This window comes from Bombus terrestris, chromosome 4 (assembly GCF_910591885.1).
Source record: "Bombus terrestris chromosome 4, iyBomTerr1.2, whole genome shotgun sequence".
In the NCBI taxonomy this organism is placed as follows: Eukaryota; Metazoa; Arthropoda; class Insecta; order Hymenoptera; family Apidae; genus Bombus; species Bombus terrestris.
In genome coordinates, this window is record NC_063272.1 from 7,915,797 (window position 1) to 7,943,694 (window position 27,898).

Below are 27,898 nucleotides of genomic sequence, written 5' to 3' on the forward strand. Positions count from 1 at the left end.
ACGATGACTTTGGTCCCCGTGGATCGTCCCGTCGACAGCAACGCCGAAGCCGAAGACGTCACTGGAGAACTGCGGGGATTTTACGATCCCAAAGAGCCGCTTCTCCTGTTTCACCGCGACCGTTGGGTTTCCTCGTGACTCGTTTGCACGTTTTTTTTCCTCCTCGCTCTTCTTACTTCCATCGCAATCTTCTTTCTCCCTTGTCGCTTTGTCGCGACACGTATACGCGACCGGAAAGCGAGAAACATAAACTGGTGACGCGCAGGTGAGTGTACCTGCCGAGAACGCTGCGACGTCGAGTGATTAGCTTATTGCATGGTTTGATATGTTTCCTCAAACCGCGTTAACTAACTTGACTTGCTCGTTGGTGATTCATGGAAATTTGAGTGATATTACGAGGTGAAGTTGCGGAATATTTGGAGTGAGAATTTGTAAATTTTCTGTGTTTCATCATGTTACGTATGGTAATTTACAGTGTTGTTTGTATAGTATAGTACTGATTGGAAGGGATACAATAATAAGCAGACAGCTAGCCTATTTAATTGGTCAGGAATATTAGTTGAATATGAATTTTTTAGGAAGAAAAAGAAAAAAGTATAATTTTGAGTTGTTTTGCTGTGCACATTGGGATTTATAATATACGAAAGATCGATTTCTTTCAGGTAGGAAAGAATGATTATAAAATAGAAATTATTACGTAATTTTTAGTATCGCAAGCTTACTGTGGTATTGAATTCGGCTAATGATATGTGAACTGGAAAAACAATGATCATGTGAATCAAACGTTGATTATCCATCCGTCGAAGCGTTAGTTAGATATCGTGTAACTGATAGTTCCTTGAGTGGTTTTCAAAGTCGAACGATGAAACAATTTGAAATAATCGTTCCATTATTGACGAAATGAATGAATTTATCTAATGAAGCTCATTAATTTATTCGACTTTTAATTTTAATTACTAATTGTTATACAAATTGATTTAACAAATTTAATATAAATTGATTTACCATTAATTAATCGATGGTAGAAAAGAGACTTTGGAAAATGATTAATAAATGATGTTGCTTTAGTTTTACAGATTTTATAAAATGAGTGTTACTATTTAAGAAAAAATGAATTTGATGGGGAAAAAGCTATATGGAAATATATTAACGACTTAAAGAATTTAAATTTAAAGGACTTTAAAAACAAAGAAATAGAAACAAACTTTAGTTCTCGATGATACTTGACACGTGAATTGATTAACAGCTTGTCTTACGTGATTAAATTTAATAGGATTAATTGAAAAGTATACCGTGTGTGAATCATAATAAAGTTGGATTCATCGTCATTCACACGGTACTCGCAATGATCATTCAATCGGCAATTTTATTGTTTCAACATCACATCATTTACTTATCTTCGACTTGTACAATTCTCCGTGTTTTACGCAATTCTCTTTCCTCTTTTTTATCCATCATTTTCTCGCATAGCACTCGAGTAAAAGCGAATCAACCGTTCAGTGAACCATACTTTGTTTCACTATGTTTCTTCACATGGTAAATGTTTTTTGATATCATTCCAATTTCCAAGCGTAAATTTTCAAATTGTCCAACTTCTAAATTTCCGAATTTTTAAATATTGCAGTTTCAAAGTTCCAAATCGTCGAAGTTCCAAATATCCTAATCTTTAAATATTTCCAAATCGTCAAAGTTACAAACTTCCAAACTTCAATATCGCCGTAGTTTTAATTTTTCGACCTTCTATGTTTACCAGAGAGATAAAAAGATTATGATCGGATAGTGTCGATTACGTTTGAGTGTTACAAATTTTCTATTCGCGCAATCTCCGACACTGAAAATAAACCCAACGAGCGCGATATTTTCCGTTTGTATCTTCCTCGAGCCGCAGTTAATTAAATCAATTGTCACGAAAGAACGTGATAGTGTTTCTGATTCCCGAAATAAAATAGCCCCATTGATAGCTTCAGGCAAATTCGCTGAGTAATGAAATCTACTCGCGAAACACGGAGACGCAGGGACTTAACCGTCAAAGATATTTGCTTTAGAAACCCGATACCCTTGAAAAAGAAAAAAAGGAAGAGAATTACAAGTTATATACGTGCGATGCAAGATCGCACATTATCGCATTCTTACGCAACGGAACAGTTTGAAAATGAAGTTTGAATTTCGCGCGTATTCCGGTAAAGGGTTCCTCATTGAAAATTCGCCAAAAGAAATCGAACGTGAAAGATTGGAAAAGCTATTCAAATTATTCGTCAATTTAATTCTCGGAATTCGTTGATAAATATTAATTATATTTTATTGCAGTGGAGGATAGATTTTGTAATAGACGTGTGAAGCAAGACGTTTTATCGATATTTATAAGAATTATAAGTCATCATCTTGCGTTGATCTAAGAGGAAGTCTAAAACAGAGGAATCTTCCTGCGAGCAGTTTGAACAACCAGTTGAAACTTGTTTAATACAAACAAGTTTCATACAACAATAAAAAGTTCTTTTTCCTTGGATACAACGATCTTCTGTAAATTCGAAGATTGTCTCGGTTGCTGCAGTATATGTCGTTTCTAAGATTTGTCAATAAGAGCGCTAAATCATCGGGATTACTTATAAGTAATATACCTGTATCATTCCGTTTGATGGGTCTGTTCAACGTGTCTTGCGAGATATTATTATTACCATAAACAGATAACGACTTTTGCTGATATTCTTTCAAAATTACATCATCTTGTAGAGCATAGAAAATTGGAATAATCGGTATATCACGCTGATTGATCTTGTCTTTTTTTGTTCGTTTGTATCATAAATTAACGTTAGAAGACATATAGTATCTCTTTTCTTTCGCCTTTTTTCTCTTCTTCTTTTTTTTTTTAGGAAGGAGGTTTTTCTTTTTTGTCGCAGGATAGTGCATAATTAATACGTTTAATAAATCCATTTTTATGCATACAATAGCTTTTGCCTGACTTTATAAAGGCGTTATGAAAGTACGCACTGCGATTTTCACAGAAGACAATAACGTTCCTTTAATTACTCGATCGACAAGGTGATTATTAGCATGTTGTTATTCAGGGTCGTCAATTCTACGTTGCGAATACATAGGTATTTCTGATATCAATTACTCGTTATACTCGTTATGATTTGTATCCAATTTTCGTTTCATTATTTCCTCGTTATGTACAGTTTGTTTATAATTACTATGCACATCTACAGATTATCTTCTGTAATTGCTTGATATTGATTTCGAATTTTTATTGAAGTACAGTCATTCTTTATTTAATTCAATAAATATCTTGCAAATATTTGAATCCAACTCGGAAGAAAAATATTCTCTTCTGATGCTGCACGATGAATAAATTATTTCAGCAACTCTAGTGCGTTTTGTCATTTAACAAAATTCAAAAGGTGCGCACGCCAAGATCATGGAAAGATACATCGTTGTTGATCGTTCTTATAAAATTTGCGTGCATGATAGCTCCGATAACGTCGCGACATGACAACGCAACATGCCCGGAGATTCGCTTACATGTCGTATGTCCACACATAGGACGACACATTTGCATTCGTAATCGCACCTGTAAACGGTGCTCCACATATATCACAAACTTCCTTATCAGTTTCTTTGGATAAGATCGAAGGGAAGATTTGATGATTCACGTGTAAATATAAAGATTAAGTCGGAAGTTTGTCGTTGAAGAATTGAAACATGTAAAATACTGTTGTTTAATTTCAATATCATTTCTTTTTGATTATTGCTGTCTCGACTATTTGGACAAGCTACAGATCATTAAGAAATAGACTTATACCGCTTCCAAAATAATTATGATTACGCGATTATGCTATTCCACTTATTAACGATATTTCAATTGATTCAAACGAACGAATATTCTAAGAGTGAATTTATAACTCGTTTATAAATAAAAGTTTTACGTTAAAGTACATGTAAATCTCTCGTTTTCTCAATTTTTGTCGAAAAATATACTTACATCACTTTTAAAATAAACGCTTCAGTTAAAAGTGGAAAGAATTTTCTTAGGTACGAAGATATATGTAATTGAAAAAATTTTGTCAAAGTAAAATGTACATATCTGTTAAGACGAAAAATACTTTGGTATTTTTGAAGTTACAATAACAGACGAATAAGAGTTCGAAATCAAATAAAACAACAATTTTGGTCTCATGTTATTAAATCGGACAGCGCGCGTAGAAAAATAAGATTAGTTTTATGGATTTTATATAATATAAGCGTATTAATATTTTCAAAATATCCAAAAGTGTGGCAAGAACACATATTCAATTCCAAAATCAAATAATTTCTATTGTGTATAGTAAAAAAAACAAAAAAAAAAAAAAAAAAACAAAAATTGTGGCTTATTACAGTCTTGCTGTATAGTATCCAATTCTAAAACTGCATCGTAAAAAATGTAAAACGTAATTTATCCTGCTTTTTCCCTATAATTTTCATAGGTAATATTCGTGGAAAATCAGAAACTGGTTAGACATCGCGATGATGCATAAATTAACGATCTATGATATGAAAGATTGATTTTAGATAGAGAAGTTATTAAGAGAACACGTTGCTTGCCAGCTAGGAGAAGCACCTCGAGGAAAAGTGATAATATTTAAAATTAGATTAGATTAAATTAATGTTTAATGATCTTCGAGTAAATAAAATATAGTTTAAGCGAATTTTTCGACGTTAAAATGTATGTTTGATGTTGATTGCGGAAGATAAAGTTTTATTGTCTAATAGCTGTTTGGAAAGCAATTATGCCTGCAACGCACGAAATTACTATTTCGTGTAGACGATTGCACAATTTGCCATTCTTGCAAATTATTTCATCATGTGTATTAATTTCTATTTGGGGATTTCTTTCTTCGAAGATTTTTATAAATACAAGAGCAAAACTCGATTTTTGAGAAAAAAGAAACAGCTTATATCAACGTTATCAACAGTAGAATCTAATATTAATAATTTTCATAATATATACAATTAATATACCATCGATATTACACATATACTATTTTTATAATATCATTATGATTTTAATAATTTAATATTTAATATTATTCTCTTTCTGTCAGCTCTTAGATACATTTCCAGATACGTCACAAACTTTACCAATATAATTTAATGAAGATGCAGATTATTTCAAAATATCTTCAATAATACAGATAATATATTCATAAAAGAAATTCGAATACTTTTTTGTAAGTCTGTTTCTGCGTGTAGGCCTACTCGTTTATAATTTAGATTTAAATTTCAAATTAATTATAATTCTCTATGTGTGATATATTTTATTGTAGTTTCGCCTGTAACGTGTTAGAGATCATTTGACGAGACGAGATTGAATTGCAAGACACAAATTTGGGATAGCAATATCATTGAAATTAATGAGGGAATAATATGTGGTGACAGCTTAAGCGCCACACAATAAAGGACTATGGTGAAGCTACAGCAGCACGTGTCTGTGGAAAAAGAGCGAAAGATAGCACGTGCACATACGTTTTGCAATTTTGAATCGATTTCTTCTGAAACGCGGCGGCCTTCGGCCGCGTGAATTAATTTATGAATAAAGGAAGCAAGATGTCTGGAAGTGCGTAAAGCGTTACGACATTCCCAGGGATGAATGCAACATATTTGCAACACGTGTTTGTATCCCGCATGTTTAAATACCATTCGGCGTTCGTTTTTAACGAATAGAAAATCAAACAATCATATAATCGAAAAGGCGATACCGTAAGCGAAGCTCATTCGAATTTATTTCTTCAACTGTAAAATCGTGACGCACCTTTGCATATTGTTCTTTCATTTTAGATAATAAAAATCTCTGTTGGAAGTATGCAAATGTGTCGACGTTACATAAAAGTTAGATTTAAAAGTTAATGAAAAGTCGAGGAATTAAATAAAAGTTAAAAATTCAAGAGATTGACAAGTGACGGATATAAAAGAAAAAGATCGAAAAATTAAACGAATTTCAATTGAATTGAACGAATTGAACTCCGTACATCGAAAAATAGAGAAACGCGAGTGACGATATTGTAACATTTTCCGTAATCCATCTTGGAACTTGCAGCTTCTTTTTCTTAAGATAAATATACGTTTCTTCTTTTTTTTTTGAGAAGTTTAGCTCTAAATATTTAGCTAAGCAAGAACAAAAAATCCAGCTTAGTAGATCTGTTTTAAACAAGAAAGAAATGAAAGAAGTAAATAAGAATTGAAGAAGTAAATAAGAATTGAGGAAATAAATAAGAAATGAAGAAGTAAATAAGAATTGAAGAAGTAAATAAGAATTGAAGAAGTAAACAAAGAAATCCGAGGAATCGAGGAAATTTTAAAGCTAAATATAAATCATTCTGTCCATGTAGCTTTAAATTTCTCTATTTCCAATGAAAAACACCTAACATGAATTTACGAACAAACCGAGACGAATAATCAATGAATTCACGTTCTAAGCTCCGTAACAAAATTGCAGAGCTGGTGTCCTAGTTCTGGAAGTAGTAGCGAGTTTGATCGAAATTCAGGAAGCTGTGAATTTTTTAGTGGAAGCTCGCCCATAGCAAATTCTTATTCTTTTGTCTTGAAACTCGATACGACGTAAAAGATTCGGTTTTCCCATCTCTACAACCGGAATTTCGTTACAGGCGAACCATCGATCGTGGTTAGACACAACGAGCCGAAAAGATTTTTGCGTGCTGTCACATCTGGTTTTATTCATTGGAAAGCTGATGACCTTGAAAGCAATGAACGCCCAGGGAAAGTCCGTGGTTCCCAGCGAATCGAAGAGCAACTCGCAGGCAAGCAGCGACGAATAACCGAAGAAGGTCGGCCAAGTGATTACCAGAAGCCACGAAGACGAGTTTGAAACCGGTTCATGGAAGAACGAATGAAGATGGAAGAGTGGCGAAAACATGAGACTAGATAAGCCATGTGTACGACCGATGAAAGAAATTCAGGTAAAATTTCATTGGCAAACCGCAACTATCCTTGACACGAACTTTTCCTTGCCGAATTATTGATTTATTTGTTATTTTTACGTTCTTCCTGTTATGTCATTTAATTTTATTATATTTTATTTGTAATTCTTAAATCGAATTCTTCAAATTTATATTCTTTACTATTTCTATATATTTTATTATTATACTATTCTATATATTTTATTTTAGAAATTTGTATTTTATTGGTATCGTTGCATTTTGAAAATTGTTGCTCTACTAGCACCGTTATGTTTTATCTATAGATTAGAAGTTGTTAATTGTCCATTTTCAGGAACAATTAGAAAGATAATAACTTTGTAAAATTCAATACTGTTTTATATTTTTACGAATTCCCTGTGTTTGAGAACTCGATTTTACTTTACGTGTCTCATTTTATGAGCTTAGTTTATTTACGAAAATATCTATTTTTCTCTTGTCCAATAAGTGTCAATTACAATGATCGATGTTACGCGGAACTTCCTAAACCTTGCACCACTATCAAACTAGTGTTTCAAAGTCCAACTTTCGTTCGAAGTTGTGGCAGAATTTTTATTTACCAAGGCCCATTAATGTCGAAATGAGTAGAAAGGTTGGATCTATTGTGGAGTTCAATTCGGAGGACCTTGAGATTTTTAAGGCACTTGCGTTTAATAAAAGCGAATCGTTTTATTTGACAGTTGAGTTAGCGAATTTATGTGTTAATGTTTTATGAGAACAACCATATAGCGTCGAGGGTTCGATAATCTACACGGTAAATACGAAACATGAAATTTTGACTATTAGTTGGATCAGAATTTTAAAAGCAAATAGCTATCATTTTACATATCAATCATAAAATTATTTAAATTTCCAGAACTCTCAGATTAATTTTTTACAATTACCACGAATTACCGATAGCTTCATATGCTTTCTCATTGCTCGATATAAGACATAATTTTATTCGAAAAGCAGAATCGACTTGACTTTAGGTTTAAAAAGCAACATTAAATTAACATTCGTTCGTGTATAAATTAAAGGTGCTCTCAATAATTTGATGTTTTAACTTGAACACACAGAACTTACTCATTGTCAGTTTTAAGTAAGTTAAGTTTTCACCGATTTTTCTGGCAACACCATTATCTATTCAGTTTTTTATGTCTTTTGGCAACACTGTTACTTATCTATCTTTTATGTCTACAAAAATTGCGGTCTCTTCACATTTTCGAAATACTTCATCTCTTTTTTTTTATCGCATTTCAATTATTTCTGAACATAAATCCTTATTTTCGTCGTCGTGTTACGCAACACGCTGTAATATCGCACGATAATATCGCCGACCAATTTTTGTTACAGATTATTAGTAGCATGTCGTAAAGTATCTGTTATTTTCTGTTACGAGAAAGCGCGATGCGATTAGAAATTTTACAATTTTTTTTAATATTCAAGAAAGTCCTAATATAAACGATATCTTGACAAATTCCTCGATTTGTTTTTTTTTTTTTGTAGATAACAATACATTCTAGATAAAGCTTACTAAAAAAAAATTATTTAAAATTATTTAACTTCATAAAATATTACTTACGTGTAAAAATCTGTGACAAATTTTCGAAAAATGCACGTCATTCGGTGATCTTCCATGGGTAGATATTTCCATAGATCAGAATATTAATGTAGACATCATGCAAAGAAATAAACACACACGTATAAACTACATTCTTATAAACGGGTTACAAAAGAGTTCTGGCTAATGACAAGGAAAATTGAACTTTCTAGGAAAAATAAGATATTTGCGTTACGTATGTAAGCGTAAAGTATGTTATTAATAAATTATAGACTAATTAGCGACCATTCTTTCCCAATTGACTTTAGAGAAAAATAATGTTATTATCTGCCATTTCCATTCTTGTATAAACAGATAAATGATATGAATAATGTTTTCTACTTAAAATTCCAATTCTTTCTTAAGCCTTGGAATATCTTAAGCCTGTAATTAAGGAATTTTAGATAAGTCAGCTATAAGAACTGAAATGTTATTTCTGGAGTAATTCAAAATAGAACGTAAATAGAATTAACTGTAATTTGAAAAAGTGTAACGCCTAAAAATAGAAAAATTAGTGGCCATGAATATGGCAGAAAGAACAATGTTGAGAAAGTTAAACGCGAATAACTAACTAATTATATAGTTATACGAATAAATGACCAACTAACGAAGAATTAATAGATGCAGGATCAACGAAGAGGATGAGACTATACAGACACCTATTAAAAAAGAATAATTTTTTCCTTGAAGATTAACGAGAGAACAATGTTGATGAAATTAAAAACGAACAACGTGCAAAATCAGAAGAATTAAAAGAAAGATCAATGAGAAGTAGAATGCATCGGAGAAGATCAAACAATACAGCGTTAACATCATCCTGAAGCACGAATAAAAGAACGGTATTAAAATTGTCTGGAGTTCCAATTTCAGACAGGATCTCGAATTATCTGCAGGAAATCAAGCACAATGCAATTACTTTCCTTATCGGTTGAGAAATTCCTGTATCGCGTCATTCACCCTTCTCTTGTGACGCAAATCGTGGTATTACGCATAATTCCTAATAAAATAAAAATCAGAAAGAAAGACAGCAAGCAGAAATGTAACGATGACGGTGATTATCAGCGCGACAGATCACTCGTTCTACTTCCTGATGTCCTTCTCTACACGATGATAGGCTCGATTTCTATATTTAAAGAAACGCATAGACGTAAGCAGAAGAATACCATATTAGTAAACTGGAAGCTGTAGCAGCCTTTAGAATGGTCAGAAAAGAAGGAAATATACGAGGGACACCGTTCAGCTCTTACGTTGCGGTTTCGTAATCTGTCGTTAATGTTAGAGATAACGTTTATGCTGGTCGTTATCGAATTGTCCGCTTTTGAAACAGACATGACCGTCACTACGAAACAAATATTCTGATTGGCTTGCATAATATGTGTCATCTCTTACAGCTGTGCGTAATATTTGCTTCTCAGCGTGTCCTTCGAGTTTCGTATCCTACTGATTTCTCCTGCCGCTTCTATATTTTCTCCTATTTTTTGGTTATTCGTTCTTCATTTACACGTAGTATTATTCGATCGGTTCTACGACATCTTTCCATTCTTTTCAATCTTCCTTGTTCGTAAATCGATAATTTACCATTTCTCTTTGGTTCGCGAGCACACGCTAAAAACCGTGACTTGAGAGAAATTGTAAATTAATAGAAAAATGGTAATTTTCCCTCTTTCGAAATAACTTTATAATTTTCTTCTTTTTGTTCGTCTTTTTGAATTGTCAAATTTCAAGATATTAGCGATTCGTGTTCTCCAGGGTAGAGAGAAGAAACGTGCAATTTCGAAGGTTTAGATGCCAGACGGTTAACTGTATATCAAGGTAAGAGCCGAAAAACAGTTTGTACGATCGTTTCTTCATACAAAGACGGGAGAAGTGACTCCCATGAATGGATGAAACGACCGCAAGCAAGGCCACCCTGGCTGCCTGGTTCCATTCGCTTTTTACGAATACACATTTGAGTTCAAGTTCACCGGCGTAAACGAACTTGAACGAGTTCGACGAAAATGTTAAATGTTATCTAATCGTCCTTCAATTTCGCTACGGGCCTACTTGGCAGGTGTATCATTTTTTTAAATAACTTCCTAACTTAGTTCTTACTTAACTAGCTGATTAAACAATTTTTTCAACAGACTCTTTCCATTTCGAGATGTGTAATAAACCTTAGGTTGTTTTACTTATCTCGCGCTCTGTATCTTTTACTTTTTAACGGCCACTTTCATTTAACACCATCTTGCTAGATATGCTACTTTTAATTACACTTTAGTTATACTGTTTAGTAACTGTGCAGTATTGCATGTATTGCTTATGGTTAAATAGTTCAATCATTTAAATAGGGAACAATCGGAAGGTTTTTAGAAAAAAGAAAAAAAATCATGTAAAGCAAAAGGTCGAAACAAGTTGATTATATTGGAAGTTTTAATTTTTTAAATATAAATTACGTGTAAGTTGGTAATTACAATCGCTTTTAAAGAACTTTGTTTCTTTAGATTTATAAAATAGATTAATATTTCATAATAATTAAATTATTTGACTAGAAAATACACTTGCCACTTATGTATATTTATATATTTATTACGACTTTTTCATTAATAGAATTTTTCAGAAAACTTTTTAGTTCATCTGTATCTGCTTCGTTTTCAAGGGGATTTATCGTTTCTTTGAAGCACGCTTTCATCCACTTTTTTTATTCTTACATGCACGCGTGTTTCTTCGTCTATCGTTACATTTATCGTAATAAAAATGTTCTTTCCCTTTGTTTCTAAATTCTCATTTCAACCGAGTATTAATACATCGTTAAGAGGAAACAGAGCTCATAATTTTCCTTCAAGTCGTTGCAGCGTGCACGTTACAATTATAAATATGTTGCATTTTCGAATCAATTCGCAGAACCGTTCGACTTGGAATATTTTAATTAAGGACACCTCTCTACGTCAGAGAAATAATAGAAAAAGGCAGAGTTCTTGGATCGATATATCCTTGATACTTCCGTTTTATCGTTTATAAATTACGCACCAAATCGATAGTTTCCCTATCGATCGTTTCAATCCTATAAAAAAATACCAACAGTTTATAAAGGAAAAATATTTCAAAATTGCAATTTTGTTATATGTCTCTTGTATTTTTTAGCAAGCACATTCCTTTTTTTCGATCGAGTTACAGTATATTTTTCTTCGATTTCCGACAAAGAACCGAGACCTTTTCTTCTATAATTCAACCTTCCATTTAGCTCCATGGCCACAGGGAGCCTAATGGGTTCGATGAAAGGGCTAGTGCGCGACGAAAAAATGATCTTGAGAGATTGTGCTTTGCCGGAAACTGCCATCATGTTTTTTGCCGACTCTTCCTTTGATGCTTACCACCTTTTCGCTGAGGGAACTTTGGTTAGTGGCCTCTTAATCAAACCGCTGGGAGGTATGTTGCTTCCCTTTGGGGAAAATATATCCTACTTTGATCAAATTTTAATACACTCTTGCATTAATTTTGATACTTCTCTACCCTAATTTTATTTATGGTCCTTTTTTTGGATCCAACTCTCCATTCTTTTTATTTCTTTCTATTTTATAATTCTGTTCTCATTTATTTGGAGAATATAAAATGCCAGACAGCTTCCATTCAATTATTCTAAATCTATACTATTTAATTTACCATTATTCTTTCATCCGTCGAGTAAAATCATACTTTGAAGAATGGCGTTTTAACAAAGTGAAACTTTCCTCCCTTAAAGATGTTTCATAATCTTCCGTTACTTTTCATGGCCTATGTTATATAAACTACAATTCTCATATATTGTTCTTAAATCAATCACAATATTTCGTATTAGTCAGTATTGATTAGTCAGTATTACTAATTTATAAATAAAATCGACGGAAGGAACTACGTCTCTTAGAAACATAATTCCGTTTCAGTTTCTAGGATATTATCATATAAATGATCAGTCTTTGTAGCGTTATAAGCATGAATTAAAGATACGAACGATAAAACACCAAGAATATCGTTAGCAACGCGTTAGAAATGTAGATACGATCTATATTATAATATTCTTTACCATGGCGTAAGAAATACTATTTTCGACCTCCATTTGCTGGACAGTAATAACGACAGACGCGCGGATTTTTTATTCGAACGCGAACACCTGTCCGAGAAAATCAATCTTCTGGAAACTATAAAATGAAATATTCCATTCGAACAATAATTGTATTGCGTTTTTCTCAACATATTATTCCCGGATTCTTCTCGCGTTATCTACCATTGACAAACATTTATCTTCACGCTTCGTTAAATATTCCATATTCATAAAAATTTCCACGATTCTAGAATATACATTTGGTCTACCAGGTGACGATTTTATCACGAATGTCCTGTTTTTCCCACGCGATTATTGGCATTTGTAAATAATTTGTAATATTGTTTTTCAATTATATTTATGAAGATATGAAAACAAATAAACGTCAGTAGTACATATACATGTATTGACAAATTAACACGTTTCAGTGCGAAATCGATGCACGTATCGACATCATTTATTTTTTTTTTTTCAATATTTCTCAACAATAACGAATTAATATTTCTGGAATAAAAATCAAGCGAGAAAATTGTTTTCACCTTTTTCTTTTTTCTCCTGAGCGGAAAGCAGGAATCGTAGAAATCCTCCTGGCTTGAACATGTTAAACGAGAAAAAAATTCGCCCTAATTCGCCATGTCGTCGCAGTACGGCATTTGGACGAGTACTCGCGACGAAGATGAAAAACGTATATAACGTGCAGTCTCTCTGCAGCTTGATATCAGGGGATCTGTCGAGTAAAAGCCTGTTTATCAAATTTTTGTTAGTATCTCCGTGGCTCGAAACATTTTGAATATTTGCTTTTTTGTTTGTCACCATACACAGTGTCGCTTAAGTAAATAAATCCTACCACTTTATCGTAAGCATCATGCAGAAATCATTTATCTTCCCTTCCGTGTCGTCAGATATTGCGCTAACATTCGGCAAAGGACAGACTTTTCGTGTAACTATGATTTTAACTAAACATTTAACTAAACAAATAATGAACATCCAATGTAGCAGTTTGTAACAAAAGTTACATGGCATGTAATGACCTCCTTGACACAAAACAATCAAAATTAATGTAAGGTGGTTTGAATGGTATTTTTCGAATTGCTCTTTGAAGGAGGGAAGACATTTTTTAATTAAAAAACGTATCTTTGCTCAAATTCTTCATATTTAAGTCGTAAGAAACGTTATTTAACAAGAGCTAACAAACAAGAACGTACAGTGAACGAGCTAATTTTCAAGTGATTAGACTTTGGTGTTCTAACGATCTTACTAATCCTCCCTTTTTACCAATCCTCTATTGTTTCTGCGGACGATTATTGTTTACATTTATAATATTACTTACTTACGCGCTGACGATATCATTTAATAATGAGATCGAAATCGAATAGCGACTATTTCTATTTTTGTCCATCGCACGCCGCACTGCGATGGTAACTTGATAATTGCGAAACAAATTCAGGAAACGTTTGCTACGAAGTAAGAAGTAATAATAAGCAAGAGTAGTAATAATAAGCGAAGGTATCTTCGGTCCGTAATCGAGTTGCATCGATCATTTTCAATGCCAGTCAGACGAATCTCGTCGATAAGCGCAAAGAAGCTCGTGTTCACGGTGATATTTTTTTCTGGCGCATGGTTGAACGTTGCGTTACTGCGACGCCACGTTGATACTACACCGGTGTTCTCGGTAAAATCCCCTCGAGCCAGCTTGGATTTTTCAAATGATTCGATCAATCTTACGTAGTATGCGTATGAATCGTTTTCCTTTACTTCTTGTTCCTTTTTTTTCTTCTTCTTTTTTTCTCGCGAATCTCAAGAAGTCGTGCAATTAACGGACAAGGTAGAATTAGTAATTAGTTAGCAGGATGACGGGAAACGACGTTCTTACGCGTGTCCTTCTTATCCGTAGAATCTGGAATTTCTGATGGAATAATTTTTGTCCTGGCAAAGGCACGTATCGAAGACAATTGCCAAGTCTCTGCGACGAGTAATTAAAGGATCGTTGATTGGCACAATTTTAGAACGTTAGAACGCAACAATTGCGTGATCTGTCGATTCAGCCATGGCGTGAGCGTATAGCCCTTTTTGTCCGTATACGAAGGAATTCTTGATTGAATCGTTTCTTGTTCCGGCAAAGACGCGTGTCGAAAACAATCGCGAAGTTTTCACGGCAAGTAATTAAAATGTCATCGACGATTAATACGATTTTAGAATGGATGGTTTGTTTGTAAAAGGAAATAATTTATTATGGATGGAAGAGATTCGGAGAGGCTGTGCGCGCGAGGAGGACAGTGTAATTCCTCGCGTATGAAGCAATTCCTTGTACAGCAGCGTGCATGTGTGGTCGAAATGTCAACATTCTATAACTGCTTCAAATTGTTCTCAGCAAGTTGTATTGTAATTAAACTGTCTCGAAGGCGAATAACAACTCATACGGTGTTAATTACTTGTATCTGCGACATAAAAACAGGTGACTGTACCGTTGAAGGAAAGAACGTGGCTTACACGTACACACATGCATGCACATAAGCTGTCTTTGTTTGTTTGTTTATATTCATGTTTCTCCGTACGCATATCGAATCGTCAAAATAAGTTGATTTAGAATGCAATAAAATTCGATGATTTCAATCTGTGACTACTTTTAGTAGAACTAATTTTACCTTAAGCACATTTTTAGCTAATAAAATTAAGTTTGCTTTAATTCGATCGAAATGTACGTTAGTATCATGTTAAACGTGTATTAATTGCAATTTATTTACTTAATTATAGAACATCTGAATTTTTTATGAAATCTATATAAACGATGATTAACAGCGAGACAAAAAATTCAAATACACTGTTAAAGCTTCTCTATGAATTTTTTGGACGAAAAATATTCTCCCATATTGCCATCACATTTTTAACAGTTAGACGTGAATCATGGCAATGTAAATGTAATTTTAACTGGATATATTGTACATTAATTATTTTCCCTTCGTCCATGATTAATTTTTAGGATATGTCCTGTTCCTTATTGTTGATCAAGCAAGCCTCGTCTGGCCACGTTTCCGAAGCTTGTCGACTGTTTCTTGGTGGGTTCCACCGGTGAACGTCAGAGAGCTCTTCGGGCTCGTTTTCTACGATTTTCGGTAGCTGTAATTCAATTTATTCCCTACTGCTATGCGTTTTCAGCCAGATATCCTTGGAAATATCGAGCTTCTCATGCTCAGCTGGCTCATGGTTTGATATTACACGAAAGAGGAAAAAAATCGGTTATTTGTAGTATCGACGATTTTATTACACGAAAGAGGAAAAAAATCGGTTATTTGTAGTATCGACGATTTTTTCCAGGTATGACCTGAAGAAAACGATGGCGAACGTGGAACAGGAGGCTGGAAGAGAGACAGAAACGCGATGTTTTCTTTTCATAATCATGGGGAATTATCGCAATCGATATTGTAAACAAGTCTCGGCGGAAATATTTTAATTAACTTGCGAATGGTTAAATAGAGTCTATCAGGTTGAAGTAATTTTTCATCTCGTAACTTGAAAGATATAATTGCGATCGTATGTATTAGTAATAACTAGCGTGAATAATTTAATTAGCTTTTAAGTGAAATAATAATTGCAGGGCGGTTTGAGGAAAATTACGATTTCTAATATCTTTGGAATTATACAGTCCTCCTTAGCTCGCGTGATTTATATAACATTTGTTCATTTCTCGAACCATCGCACTTGAAACATCGATATATCTTCTTTCTGAGTTAACATTACTTTTTCCTTTTTTGTTCTTTTTTCATTCTTCTAAATAATGAAAGTCTAATAACAGGATGTATTGGTATCCCTCATACAAGAAATTACTGACATTACTTAACTTCTTTCTTATATCCATTAAGACAGGAAAAGATTCAATAACCAAGTTTAGAAAGAATAAAGAAAAAGTTACACACGAGTCAAGATATAGCGAGGAATCGATCTCACGAAAGTTCCAATGATGTAATCCGCGAGAGAAAGAAGAAGAAGAAGGAAATAGCGTGCAAGTTCAGGAATCGCCAGCGATCGTATAAAATATTCTATATGACGTTCAACGATCTTAAAATAGAAAAATGTCTTTTGGCAAACTATTGAAATTATCCCAACCCTTGAAAAAATTATTAAAATAATCTTACCTGAAGAATTATTAAAATAACTCCCAACTGAAGGATTATTCAAATAATTCCATACTTAAAACATTAAAAATTGTTTCTTACGCCCACTAAAAGCAAAACAGATTCGTTAGTGAAGTCCAAAGACAAAGAAAAAGCAAACCATTTCCCAAAATTAGCAGAGAATCGATCGCGTAGCAGTTTCAATGGCATTAACCGGCAAAAAGAAGCAGAGAAAAATGAGATGCAAGTTTACGAATCGCACGAGGATGACGATAGGTCAGGCGATGATATCTTCACGTCGATACTCGGAGATTTCTTCGCGATTTCGTGCCGTGCCATTCAAATGAATTCAAATGTTTCATCAATAATTCATGAGGCCGATTATCAAGGCTACAAATCTTAGACCGGGTCCTGTGCATCGTCTGTAATGTTTCATGGCATTCAAAAGATTCTCCATGAGACATTACAAAATTATATAAATACTAACAACAACAACAACAACAACAACAACAACAACAACAACAACAAGACCAATAACAACAACAACACCAATAACAACAACAACAACAAGACCAATAACAACAATAACAACAACAACAATAACAAGAACAATAACAACAACAAGAACAATAACAACAATAATAACGACGACGACGACGACAACGACAACTACAACGACGACAACAACAACAACATCAATAACAACAACGACGACGACAACAAAATAATAATAATAATAATATTAATCTATTTAAACTTTTTCCCGAGGCATCAACAAAGATGGATGATGAAGTGTTGTAATCAGGTGAGACGCAAACGTTGCGTGCCGGAAATGTGAACGTGTCATCGTTGACGCGGCCGGAGGCCCGTCGTCACGATTTACCTTCCTCCAGGGAGAAACACTTTATCTTGAGCTTCCCTTCGCGGGCTAACCTTGCTGAATTGCTTCGAGAAAATAATTCTTTTTTTGCTTTTTTTCCAAGGGAATCTAACGTGGATTTTGAAAGTTGATGAGTTTCGAATCGATTGGATTTTGGAAGGGAAGTAGTGTTGCTGTTTCTATTAGTTCCTGGAGAAAATCGTGAAAATTACTTTTTGAGATTTGTACATGTATTTTAAGCGTTGGTTTTAAAAGAGCGATATTTTTTTCGTACATTTATTTTTGAATTTTTATCGGTGGGAATTTACAGTGTTTTCACGATTCTGCTTTAATTCAATTTTTCACGACGTTAACACGTTACCTGCCACAATGGTCATCGGTGACCAACTAGGTAAAATAAATTGAATTTTTTTAAATGATTAAAACAGGAATTTCACGGACTAAAAAATTGTCAATAACATGAGCGATTTAAATAACATCGTTAGAGAAAAATTGTGCCTGTTGAGGTTATCTGTATTTCGTTAATGTGTAACAGAGATATATTTGAGTATAACTGTAGGTATAAGTATAAGTTCGGTGTATGCTGATCCAGTTCTAAATGCTGGCAGCGTGACATTACAATATAGCCCCGAAACCATAGGCCTATGGTATTTATAATTCCGAAAAACCCGTCTGTCTATATCTCGCTGCATCATCTATACAAGACATATTCCAGAAAAGGCTATTGGTCTGAAAGGCCCTTCAAATTAATTTAATATTGGATAATGCTTAATAGCTTCGAAGATCAGGAAAACTAAACAGTAGAGCAGATGTAGAATTTTCCTGGAAGTGGAAAGTGTTTTCCTTCAACAGTGCCAATACAAAATAACACCTTGCAAAGAATAAACATTATCTCGTATATCTCAATCTATCTTTCAAAGCAAAATATATAAAAATTGAACGCCTTTAAGAAAATAAACATAACGATAGCTACGTAGCATATTGCCTATGTTAAATCAAATATAATGTATTTTTTAACGTACCAGAATTCCAGTAGAATTTTAGCAGTATTTTGCTAGATAATTAGTTTAGGCGCGCGGTAGGTTGAACAAAAATTGAAAATCGCTGCATTATATCAATCCGTGCCTAAACAAGAACCACGTATTAGACGTGTAACGTCACGAACAACGATTACAAGTGACCTCAAATTCCCTAGAATTTCCGAAAATATCGCGGAGCATTCACGAGGCGTTCTACGATCGGCTTAGCCAAGGACAGGAAGTGTTTCCTTAACGAGTACCGGCGATAAATGGCCCAGTTCCAGGGAAATAGTTGCACGATGCGGTAAACGCGGTTCGATGGAAGTAATGAGTCGCGTTTTACGTCAAACTATAACGCCTGGTCCATGGAAGTATCAACTAGACGATAGTGTTATACGATCCTTCAGTGAAACTCCATCTACATCTATTACGTTATTTCATCGATCAATACTCGCTGATCCACCTTTAATAGGATGAAAAAACAAGTTTCGTGTTAACAAGTTTCCATTGGTCGCAACGCCGTGATTTTTTCCATTATCCAGAATCAATATAACGATAAACGAATATAAGATCAGGAAGAAAAAACTTAGCTTAAATGTAAGATCGAAATGGTTTGACGTAGCGCGTCATTATCGTAACACGATCGGCAAACGCGTTAGGTTTGGTTGGTGATTCGTTCTCAACGATTATTAGCAGCGTTTGTAGGTTCTTTTCGTGGAAACCTTGATATAACTTGCCTCTCGATCCGCTTTTTAAACGTTCAGACTATTTATTCGAATGGTTTTTCGTTTTAATCGAATGAGCAACCTTGGTTGATTTAGTGAACGTTTATTAGAGAACTCGAGTAATTATGCGAAAGGGAATTATGCTCGATCATCGTTAGTGTGCGGTTTTACGTTACAATAAATCATGTACCTACTCGAATTGATAATTATATGAACATAATATCGTGTTTACAATGTTTCCATTGTGAATTATGATTTTCCTACTTTCAAAAACGATGGAAGAAGAAGATTGAAATTTTTCAGTTTTCGCGTTTCACAGTTCGTTCCATTGTTTCATGGGATACATAATTTACGATATAATTAATTATACAGTACTTTGTTTTAATTTCATTGGAAATAGCATGTAATGCTTGATTAACGTCACCGAATCGCGAATGACTCATAAATGTTTCGTTTGGATTTAAGTTATTACATTTTAGAGAATTTTATTCTATTTAAATTTTTCACAGCATCTAACACCTAAGCTGTAAAACTTCATCTATCTATAATTTTAGAGCATTCTACCTAAAAAGTATTCTATCTCAAAATTATTGAGATATTTTATATCTGAAATTACTTTTCTGTCATGATGCTATTGTTAACGAGAATCGCATAGTTTCTCAAGGACTGATCGGAACCGCGTTTATTTTAGCATGTTGCATGCCACGGGGGTCATCGGTCACCGACACTCAACTTGTTGGTGGCGCTATGGAGGTCACCGGTAACCGGCGTGCCAAGATTGGTAGAAATACATAATTTGAACAAATGTCAATTGTTCATTATCACCATCGTTACTACAATGATGTGACGAAATTAATACAGTATAAAACATATGAAAATAGTTTTATTTATACATGAAATATAGATAATAATATAATATTTCATCATTACATGTATCGTATAATAAAAAATTCATTACGGTGCCACGGGTAATCCCTGTAAAACTAGCATTCAACGTGTTGAAAGCTTCCTTCAGTTCGATCAATTGTATTCGCATAAAGCTGACGCAAAGGCTCATCGTTGTTGCGTTTGCCGAATCAACAAGTTTATATTCATACGCTTTCCATGATAATAATTTTTCGTTTTTTTCCTCGTCAACCACAGAATTAAAGATTTGTCCCGCTGTTATTACACGTAAGTTATACAAGGCAGTTTATTTTATTTTAAGCCTTCGTGTCTGGCCACGACAAATTTAAATATATTTATAAATTCATAATAATTTACATAAGTATAAGTAGCTTTTATTTGAAAGAATTTTTAATTGATTTGCAAAGAAGAAGATTTAAACCGAAAGATAGTATCAGTAGAGACCGTTTACGATCAGATCCGTTTTATATACAAGACGCCAAACTTTAAAACTCTCTACAAGGTCTTTAACAAGGTTATCTCATCCGCTTAAAATTCTTAGCAATTAGTTAAAAATATGAAACGTTTAGTAGGGGACCTGTTGCTCTTGTCGCTTTAGAATTCGTAAAACTTTCGACCACAAAGTGCTTCGTTTGAATAAAAAATCTCGCTCGGTACAGCACTTTACAATTCTACAAACCTCATTTTCTCTACTTCAAACCTATTTTACGCGTTTTTACGTTCTGTATTCGACTTATTTTCCAGGTACACAGTGTCCAAGCTTAAAATTTCACACACACAAAATTATTTTATACTGAATCTCTTCTTTTGTTGTTAAAAACTATGGATATTGATAAAAATAAATTTCACGCGAAACTTTAATTTTCGAAATCAAAAATCATTTTAATCGATTAGTGAAATTATGAAAATTGACCAGAGATTCCAAAATTATTAAGATTAATCTTCTCTTAAAGATCCTAAAATTATTAAAAATCAGAGATTTTTAAATCATTAAAAATCGAAGATTCTAAAGTTATTTTATTTATTTATTTATTTACATTTCATAGTCCTGCCCTCCGCAATAAAACGGACTTCCAGTTACATTTCTCTTTGGGATTCTAACGTTATCAAAAATGATCAAAGGCCGCAAAAAGGTCTAAAAAAATCTCTGTTTGCTATTTCACTGTTGTATGCATTCTCTCCCTTCGTCCCTAATCGATGGACATCGCTCTAATTCTTTTCTTTCCCTTTACTTTCGATCACACGAGAGAAGCGTCGAAAAAACGACGACCACGAGGGATGAAAGGATGGTTTCAGGGATGGAGATTCGTGAAAGCAGGCCGCGAGGGAAGAAGTGAATCGAGATTGGTCCGATGTTTGTTCAGTACACAACCGTTTCGTATGTAGAAAGCGTTCATTCAGCGATGGTTGCGCTTCTTTATGCATATGTCCAATAAAACAACCTCCAAATAATATTCTGTTCTTCGAATTTACTTTTTTAACGTTCCATCCTTCCGGGCTATAATTTTCTTAAGACGCTTAAACCGATCTCTTGAACTTTCGCCTCTTCAGTGAAAACATGCATTTTTTTATCTCCACTTTAGACTCAAACGCCAACTTCTTGACGTATTACAGGATTTTACGATTTTGTAGTACATTCTTGTTGAATTTTTTGCTGGATGAAAAAACGCTTATCCGATACTTTTAGTATTTGCCTCGAAGCTGTTTAATGGTATTATCCTTTTAATAAAATTTAATTATAACGCGCTTTTACGAAATGATAGCGTACACAGTGACTGTTAATAGTTTCTGGTCAGAGTGTAATTCTATTTTAACGTACCTTTTACTTTAACAAAATCCTTCGTGTAAAATGTTCCGCGATATTGTATAATATTCTTGTAAAAAAGAATATATTAATGCTAATCGGTAGAACTATTAAAAAGATCGTACAGTTTTTCGAGAATGTTAATAGACTTCTTGATAAGAAGACATCGCTTGTCCTATCTTGGTATGCGTTAAGGGTTGATGGTATAATTTACTATATTTTGAAGATCAAAGTTACGATATTCATAACAAGTTTACCAAAGTACTTTTACCTAACGCCGCTTGATTTTATGTGATTATACTTGCAAAGTTCTGTATCGCTTATTATACAGTTTTGTTTTTATCAAAAGAAAAGAAAAATACCTCTCACAGGGGTAGTTTGCATATTTTGGTGGAGACTCGTGAGTATAAGTGTCGTTGTCGTTGAGGGCGATGCACTCGGTTGAAGTAGGCTAATGGGAACTTTCGAGTAGCCATCTTCATAACTTTTCGTATCTCTTGCGAACAGCTTTACAATCTGTATAACATTGCAGCTCCCGATTTTCTAGAAGAAACACGAAATACCTTCGAACCGTTTAAACACAGAGTGCAACTGGCAAACTTTCATTACAAGATCAAGTTTAATTCCACTTGCCTTGATGGACGCAGGCTATTGTTAATTAAAATCCTCGCACCAATTTGTATAAATATATGAATATAATACGACATCTTTCCAATGAATTAAAAATAACACGAGATTTTTAGCAAATTTAAAAAAATAAAAGAATTAAGATTAAATTTAGACGTAGTCGAACCTTATTTCGTTATGTAATTTCCGTGAGAAGTACAGGGAACATAATTGAACATAATGTGGCAGATCCATCATGATAGATTTCGTGATTTTAATGTTACGTGTTCAAAAACGTTATATTAAAAAAGCAATAGTGTTAGAATAATTAATATTTTTGAAATTTATAAGTGCAGTTATACTTTCATGCTGTTAAAACTGACTTTTCATTTAGCGCTGGAATTGTATGAACGTTTTTATCATCTTGTTGAATAACTGCGCTTACACGTCTCTTTTATTACGGTCTTCAGTTGTGATTTATTAATTTGTTTATCATTTACTGCTCATTAATTTGTATAACTACAATATCGTACATATTCAATATGAAATTCCACTACTGTAATTTATAGATATGTTTTACATTACATTATTGGTGTTCCATATTGTAACAATGTAACTGCATAATTTGTGCAAATTAATGAAAACATTTGAGCAAAATACAATCCTTCAAAATATATCTCATAATGTCTGATACATGGATTATAATCATCAAATTATCAACTTTACAACCTAAAGAATATACAGCAGCAGCCTTGAAGCTTCGTAAAAATGTAAGTTGAATTTTTCAATTAACTTCAATTTTTCAATCAACCATAATTAAACATTCTGCTCGTTTCAAACCTCGTTATATGTTATTGAAACCCAATACGAAAGAGTTTTCGTGTTAATAATTCGTATTTCATCGAAACGCGTAAATGTGGATCGCGATTCTAATCGATACCTATTCGATCCTGAATTAATTAAAAAAATTAGCAGAAGCTCGTTACGAGGAGTGCACGCTTTCAAGGGAACTTTTTGCACGGCCGGGAATAGCGTCGCACCGCGGAGGCAGCCGATTCTTTCATCCCGGAAGCGCGCTGGAACTTGGAGATTTTATTACGAGCGTACAGTGATCCTCTTTAATTGCATCCGTTGCGAGGCGACCCTCGAAAAGCAATTTCGAGTGTACCGGAGGCTGGATTTATCGCGACCGGTATTCACTGTAAACAGCCAACGGCGTTCCTCTTAATTCTGCCCCTAGCTTCCGATTCTCTGCCTTTGCTCTGTTGGCCGCGTTTTTTCTTTCGTTTTAGCGGCACCGTGAAACGAAGAAAACGTGCTTCTATCGTCGAATAGGTTTTACTAATAGTCGATGCTCCATTCTTCCTTATTTATTTATTTCTTTATCTTTTTCATGATTTTTATAGTCCGGGATTAGGTAAGTACTGCGATTAATAAAATACGTAACAAAGAGCAAAGCGTAGAATGCAATAAGGCAAGTTAGAAACTTAAACACCGGTATCTATACATTTTAATACGATACAGCGTATGTTATAATTAAGTAGGCAGCTTACGATATCATAATTGCTGATACAGATTAAATTTCAACTGCAGAAAGAGAAAGGGAGACACTGAGAAGTCATAAATATCTTTGAGAAGATAAAGAAGATTCTCGCAATGATCTTCAATGCTTCTGATTTGGACATGTCTGTATCTCATTTGGCAGACCGAATTTAGTTCTTAACTTAATTTAGTCTCCATGAATTAACGTTGCTACGATTAAGAAGATTATCATCTATAATAGGATAAAGTTAAAAGAGTGTGTTAGTTTAGTATGTCGAATTTTAAGTCTCGTGAGAATAGCTTGCTTTCTCTTATTGGAAAGAAATGCTGGACTTTTATCGACGTACGTACGGATGTTATGTATGTTGGATGGAGGTGATTCTTTATTTTTTCTACCTATGGAAGGGACGTTTCTACTCTCTGGGGTTTTGTTTCTTATTCTACGTTTCTAATCGAATGGAAACCGGGAGTAAAGATCTAAAACACATTTAGCGCATGTCGAGATAAAGAGGTTTTTAAGCTACGCTGTTCCACAAGTTTCGAGCACTTAATGTGCTTCTTGTGTTTAACATTAAATCGCCTTTTGATCGCAATATCTGCAACCCGTGCGTACTGAAATAATTTAGAAACACTGTAGAACCATATTTTACTTTTAACTCAAATTTGACCAAAATGTGTGACCATTCAATTTTTTACCATGCAACTTTTTATGCACTTATGGGAGAAACGCGAAACATAAGCAAAAACATATGAATAAATTCAAACTATAATACTCGTTATAATATCTATAAAAAAAATTATTATCCATTGAGGTTCTATTTTTTTCAGCTATATTCGTAAAAATGTGAAATTGCATAAAAATCCGTAATCTACCTTTGATGAAAACTAAATTGAAAAGGTAAGCCGAATATTCTACCTTTTAGATTTGCATTGACAACATTTTTGCTTTGTGTGATTTTGTGACATTTATATTTCGGAAATATAAAATGTGAAATTAATATAAAACTTATCACGTGATATTTAGACTTCTATTAATGAAACGAGAATTTATGACTTCTCAGTGTCTCCCTTTCTCTTTCTGCAGTTGAAATTTAATCTGCTGAAATAGGAAACGTCACATAAAACTGTATATCATTCAGAAAGTAAAAGCCACGTCGATTAATAACGTCACCATCAAGGTGTTAACTAATCCGTGGCCAGGGTCAACGTAATAAGGCACACCTGAGATTGATGACAGCCGTTGATGTACCACTACTTTGTTATTATGTATTTCTGTAAGAATTCTATTGTGTATTCCATTGTTTCTCGATTAAACCATTCAACAGATTTATCTTAATTTAGTCTATTAATAATTTCGACGTCTCTTTTTCTATCTTGATGAAAGATACATTGGCACATTTACACGTCTTGAAGTGACGTTTCCGGTTCATGCTGAATTTTACATATAAATCTTTTCTCTGTACTTTAGAGCTGACATTTTTCAGCATCTACATTCCCATACAAAAGTCTTCGTAATAGAAAAGCCATTTTTACTCGAATAAAATCTTATAAAATCTCAGCGTAGAGTTAACGTATTTCGTCACAAAACGATTAACATAACTGTTTTATTCTTGCGTAATAAAACAAAAAGTAACTGCGATATAGAAATAAAACTAGCCAATTCTATCGAGGTTAATTAATCGTTCCGTATCTGCGAAATGAACGCTGTCTATGTATTTTGATACATAAAATTAAAAACTTTTCAAACATCGAAATTGATCAGTTCAGCTTGTCAGAGTGACTCCTACATGCTTTATTTAAACAAAGAATATCAATGTTTTCAAGACATACGGATTACTTGGAAATGACTGTACATTTGTCATTTTTCCAGTGCCTGCTGGTATTTCTATTCTTTCTTCCAAGAGTAGAAGCTATCGTAACGATTTGTTATATTCGTTACATTAGCATGATCGATCGTGCGGAGCAAATGATCCACGTTTCGTGTGCATACGCCCTCGTTACGCCGTGTTTTTCCCTGGTGATCGAGTGGATTTCATCATCGGTAAAATGGACTATATCAGACGTTGCTGGCATTAATATTCAAGGTATTTAACGTTTAAAGACGCGGGCGTGTCGAGTAGTGCCTCTCGGTAACAGGCAATTCGATTGGCAAGCAACGAGGGAAAAAGCTGTTACACAATAAAATAATAGCCATTATGACTAATCGCGCGAGTGGAACTCGCGAGTATCGCGACCCTGACTAATTGTAAGCGAGTACGCGAATTGCGGTTGAATGGAACGTGCTGTCGCGTCCCGGAAACTCGAAAAAGTCAAAGGGAAACGCAATTTCGCGATAATGAATCTGGAATGTATTAATGTACGTGGTGTCTCACTTTGATCGTTCCACGCAAACATATATCCTAAACTATACGTAATTCGAGAAAGAGCGTACAATAAAATTGTACGGTTTCAATTGGCTCATCTTACGACGTTCAACTAGATTTGTCTAAATGGAAGCGTTTACGAGATTCTAAGATAACCGTTGTTTCTTCAAATTGAATTATACGTTTTATCTTTTATGACACCATCCGATGCACTTTTTAATTCTCTACGGAAGAGTATTAAGATAGTTGCATCTGAAAATTCTTAGCTTAAAAGATATCTCATTGTTAATTTCATTAAAATTGAGCGTGTGGAGGACAAGAAACATATAAACGTAAGTGCGCTGTGTTATCTTTCCTTGTCTTTCATGCGATAAGTTTTACAAGGTTGAAGCTGGAATACCTTTTGAACTAATCATTTTTCCATTGAAGTACTCTAATACTGGTTTGTAGGGAATTTAAAAATCCATCGAATAGCGTATAAAAAAATGTATGTAGAAATCCATTTGTATAAACGAAGGTCATCTTGAGATCTCGAAGCTACGTAGTTTTCGAAGAAACACTTCTTTCGAATAATTTACGGTTTAAGAGACATTTGCCTGGGTCAATCAAGACGAGACACCTTGTATATACAGGCTGTTGCAAAAACATGATAGATGCAAGGATTTTGTTAAAGGGAATAAGAAATAATTTCGAAACACATTTAGCATTGTAATTATTAATATATTAATTTAGTATAACATTGTATTTATTATATCATACTAGTTAATTAAGTCCAAATGTATTAATTTTGGTATTTGGTAGAATTTCATATTAGGAAAATGAAATATAGAAAAACTCATTTAATTTTAAGAAATGGTTCTTTACTATTCATTTTCCTCGATCATTTTTCAGCATGGGAAAACCATGATTATTCAGAAGCAAATCTGAATTTACTTGAAGTAGTTCTTATATCAATAATTTAAACTGTATTTTTCCTTATTGCGATGATTATGCGATTCCGTTCTCCGATATAGTGTTGGCAGAATTTCGTACAGGGGTAGAATTACAAGATCGGTCAATACAGATTCTAAAATCAATGCTTTTAACGTAAAATCTAATTTTGTATTTCTATGTAGGGAGACTTAATCCATTAACAGTCGTCGATGTAATGTAACGTTTTTTCGTAATTAAAGTACTTACTACCAGGTAAGACAATTATCAATGACTCTGAGGAATTTCCTGGATTTATTTGAATTAATGCTAGGAAACGATTAAGGTTTAATATTTGTAATTCGCGGTTTTCTATTTTAGGATTTCTGCAAAATTATTAAACGTGAGTATATTAAGTTGCAAAG

The 27,898-nt window shown here is 33.7% G+C and overlaps 1 protein-coding gene and 1 long non-coding RNA gene across 3 annotated transcripts in view; one reads left to right on the forward strand and one right to left on the reverse strand.

Annotated features, from left to right (window-relative positions):
- Positions 1 to 27,898, reverse strand: part of LOC100651365 (carcinine transporter) — a 52,592-nt gene that overhangs the window by 18,939 nt on the left and 5,755 nt on the right. The window lies entirely within an intron of this gene.
- LOC125385022 lies at positions 65 to 27,483 on the forward strand. 2 transcript variants are annotated; one of them, XR_007223956.1, is made up of 5 exons: positions 273 to 464; positions 5,079 to 5,204; positions 5,301 to 5,733; positions 5,812 to 6,950; positions 20,035 to 27,483. It is a non-coding gene; the product is annotated as an uncharacterized LOC125385022 (long non-coding RNA). The 2 variants fall into 2 exon arrangements; XR_007223955.1 differs by lacking the exons at positions 273 to 464; positions 5,079 to 5,204; positions 5,301 to 5,733 and adding an exon at positions 65 to 265 and having other exon boundaries at positions 6,639 to 6,950.